This window comes from Channa argus, chromosome 19 (assembly GCF_033026475.1).
Source record: "Channa argus isolate prfri chromosome 19, Channa argus male v1.0, whole genome shotgun sequence".
Taxonomy (NCBI): Eukaryota; Metazoa; Chordata; class Actinopteri; order Anabantiformes; family Channidae; genus Channa; species Channa argus.
In genome coordinates this window covers 19409869-19414188 of record NC_090215.1, presented here as the reverse complement: position 1 = coordinate 19414188, position 4320 = coordinate 19409869, and the positions used below count along the sequence as shown (strand labels likewise).

Below are 4320 nucleotides of genomic sequence, written 5' to 3'. Positions count from 1 at the left end.
CAAACACAGAGAAAACGTAAGTAACCGTCCAGTTATTAAAGACTGTCTGAACCATGGATATGAAATGTGAAGTTGCTGTCACATCAGGCTGTGTAGAGTTTTGCCTTTCTTGTCTGTTAGTACGTTGGATGCTGCCTTCTGACGTTTTTGTGGTGATTCTGAAACGCGTAGCCACAGTAGGTCAGTGCTGCTGCAGTAACAGCTGCCTTGGTCTGATGGTTTAAGTTTGCTCCCATGACATTATTTGTACTGAAGTAGAGTGATGTTGTACAGCTTTACCTTCACGTGGTTTGTTTTTCAGCGGACTCGACCGTAAACAGGCGAGAAATGAAGCAACGACACAGGAGAAGCATGAAGACCTCGCTCACCCTCCGTCAAACACAGACCCCGGTCACAGCAGTCAGTCTTAAGCTGGACCTGAATTCAGTGACTGCAGGGATGGAGATATCTCGTATGGACAAGAAACACAAATCTCTGCAGCTGAGTTCTTCAGACAGGGGAAGCCCAGAGGAGAAGAGCTTCAGTTCAGATGGTGAACACCTCCTTCTCAGGCTGGAGACACTTTGGCTGCGAGACTCTGACTGCGTCTTCTGCACTGCACCAGCCTGAACTCATGTTGCACTATAACTAATTCAAACACTTTGTTAAGTGTCATTACAACGTTGTATGGAGAACTTTGCTGCCATTTCCTTGTACTGTAACTTCCATTACTTCCTACGTTTGGGTCCAGATGGGCAGTGAATGTGCGTGAACGTGCGCGTGTGTAATACTTTTACCTCTTTACCTTTGTTACTACATGGTGCTGTACAGTATTCTTCACAGTTTCATTGCTACTTTACTTAAGCATTGTTGGCCTTGTACTGTACGTTCACTCTTCTACATCTTAGAAGGAAACATTGTTATTTCACCATATTTATTACAGTACAGTTTTAGCTACTTTACAAATCAATTTATTTGCAACAAGTGGAAATAAAATGACGACAAAACACAGGGTTGTGAGGCTGTTACTCTAAACTCTCTGGGCTCATTATCCTCTGAATTTTAAAAATGAATCAAATTATCCATCATCCGCAGGTTGTGCTTTATTTTTTTTTCTGATTGACATCTGTAACCTCTGTCAGTAGTTTTTGTCGCAGAATCATGAGGTGCAGCTTGTTGTTCCTGCTCTGCCTTGTGTCCTGACGCTTAAACAATTAATTATTAGCATTTTCTAAATGTGAATAATTAGATTCCTAATAATTAATTTTCTTTATGTATGTTGAAAGTACGTTTGATTAATGTGAATGTTTTTATGACATCATGGGACCGTGAGACAATGGCCCCCCTTGTCTCTTCTGGATCAGGTCCCTTTAAATCGGGACCGTCAGGACCTGGTTTTCAGGTCTCAGCTCTCAGTCATCATGCCAGGAACCACTCGGATCATGTCTGTAGAGCTCATTTAACGCCGGTGGACATAAAAACTCATCAGCTGTGCTGGTTTCTTTCTTCCTCACTTCACCATCAAAGACCATCCAAGCTCGACTGGACAGTGTTGGACACACGACTGTTGTTACCGTACAGAGGATTCACCACAACTGTGTTATGGATCCTGGGTCCAGGATGTGGATGTGGAGTCTTGCAGGAGCAGGTGGGTTTACATGGAGACTTTCCAGCCAGTTACCTTCAAATCGTTTCACACGGAACTTTTGGCTCAAAAAAATCCATGATTCTTCCTGAAAATATAGATTAAGCTGCGCTGCCTCCATCCGGGAATTATTAGTTTAATTATTCAACACCCTCACTTTTTTAACGTTGTTTAGCTTCACCAACATCATCTTACACTTAAATGGTATCTTAATTGTTAAACTACAACACTGAGTTAGAAATAACATCACTGTGAAATCCTGTAGTATCACCGTCTCCTGCTGGTAACAGTTTAGTTTGGAGAATTTTTATTGGCATGAGCCTCAGGAAGTCACGCAAAGGGAGAATGAGCTGGACATTTATTGTTGGTGGATAAAAACAGTTAGATAAATTCACTAATTGATATGGTTTGGAAAAGTACATTCAGTGTCTTTACGTTTAATGTCCAACCTCTGAAAATAATAAAACTAGGAATAAAAGTAATAAATGTGTAGGAGGAGAAGAGTTCACAGCCTGCAACCACAACCTGACAAAGATCAGATTATTTTAAATTAAACCTTAAAAGATGCTCAGTGCACAGAATAAAAATACATGTACTTTACTTCCTGCAGCAGCAGAAGATACAAACAAACACAACAACAACAAGTTTTAATTTATCTAGGAATTTAGTGACAGACGTCACATTGTCACATTAACTAAATAAGGAAATAGGGAAGAACAATGCTGACACCTGGTGGACATCTGGATTAAAGACATGAGGGAACTGGGTCAGAGACAAGAGCTTCAATGTGCTGCTCGGTGCTTAAACAATCAACTGGTACCGCAAAAAAATATATAAAAAAAGACTTCCTATTCGTTATGAAAGAGACGTGATCTTAAACAAAACCTCAGATCATTTGAATGTTTTTAACGAACATGTTCTTCTTGTACCTGTTGTTACAGAAGCTGATGTCTCCTGTGTTTTCATGGAAAGCTGCAGAGCGACACAGATCTGATCATCCACTGGCTTCAGACAGCAGGAGACCTTCATGTCCACTCCTACTGCTACAACCAAGACCAGTTTGTACATCAGGACCTGACGTCCTGACTGTTCAAGGAGCAGATCTCCAGAGGAAACGCTTCACTGCTGCTGACAGGGGTCCAGGTTCAGGGCAGATACAAGTGCTACGCCAGCAGCATCAGAGGAAGTAAGGAAACATTTATCAACCTCAAAGTGGACACAGTGGCACATTAAATCACTGCTTGTGTTTTTCATTCACTTCTGTGGATGAATAGAATGTGGTTCTCAGTCTGTCTACAACAGACATTATTTAGTATTTGAGCTGCATATAAACACTGCAAATCAAAAGAAACTTTTATTTTCCATCTCCGGTCAGTAAAAGGAGGGGGGGAAGAGGGGGGGAGGAGCGGTTACGCTGGAAGCAAAGGAAAGATTGGGTTTACCCAGCACAATGGGAGGAAGTTACGTCCAGGGTCAAAAGGAAAGTTGGACACCAATTTATGTCCAGATAATCTCGTCAAAGTTGAAGCTGCAGTTGATCTAACAACAACCTGCTTCTTTTTACGGACAATCATGAGAATATGGATATTTCCCTACAGGAAGGTTAAACAATCACAACCACCAGACTCATCACTTTTCTGCTGGAGCTGACACTTTGGATCATTTCCATTTACCTTATCAGACTAACGAATATGAAAACCACTTCAGCTGCGTACGTTTATTCTTTCGAGCTTGGACAGGTGCATTTCAAGACCCCCGGGGCTCCACTTGACAATAAACACATGGGCTTTTAGGATCAGTGGATTAACACAATGGCTGGGTTCAGATATTCGCTGGTTGTGTCCGTCCTGTGGCTGTGGACTCCTGCAGGAGGAGGTAAGTGAACAGTTTTCAGTTTTTCCTGTCAGAGTTTTGTCTGTGAAAGGGGCCTATTTTATACAAAAACATTTAGACTTAGAAAATATATATACACACACACGTGTATACAGTATATAAATGTAAATACATGCAATAAATGAATATACAATATTCAAACTGAAGTCAGGCTAAAAAGGTGGGTTTGAAGTTTGCTTTTATGAACATTCACACTTTTTGTTCTGAGATTTTTAGGCTGTTCCAGCAGCTCGGGGCATAAACACTAAAAGCTGCCTCCTCAAAGGTTTTTAGATGTCTGCTTTGGTTTTTAACTTGCCCCCCCACCATTAAAGGATTTTCATGGAATACACTGCCAGCTCACATCAGGAACAATGTTTAAATCCTTAAACATTGGTTAAAAATGAATCAGTCATGAAATGTAGCTATTGTGCTAATTCTACCGTATTCTACCTAATTATTCTCATTTCTCGTAAGGTTTATCTGATCTGATCTTATCTCACAGGAAACAAGAGGATGTGATAGACAAGTAAACCACATCAGTCTGAGTGTATGAAAAACAACGTAGAGTTGCTGAAAACTGACATCAAGGATGTTGAAAACGGGGATTTTTTTTTTAACAACCTGACCTGAACATACTTACTGTACAAACAATTTGATTTCTGTTCTTTAACAATGATGTGTTTTTCGTACCTGTTGTTACAGAAGCTGACGTCTCCTGTGTTTTCATGGAAAGCTGCATTTTACCGTGCAGCTTCCAGAGCGGCACAGATGTGGTCATCCACTGGATTCAGACAGCAGCAAACCTTCCCGTTCACTCCTAC

The 4320-nt window shown here is 40.9% G+C and overlaps 1 long non-coding RNA gene across 1 annotated transcript; it reads right to left on the bottom strand.

Annotated features, from left to right (window-relative positions):
* Positions 1 to 1102: 1102 nt before the first annotated feature.
* Positions 1103 to 4320, bottom strand: LOC137104344 (uncharacterized). The gene is made up of 2 exons (XR_010911680.1): positions 4190 to 4320; positions 1103 to 3487 (listed from the first exon to the last, which is right to left on the bottom strand). It is a non-coding gene; the product is annotated as an uncharacterized lncRNA (long non-coding RNA).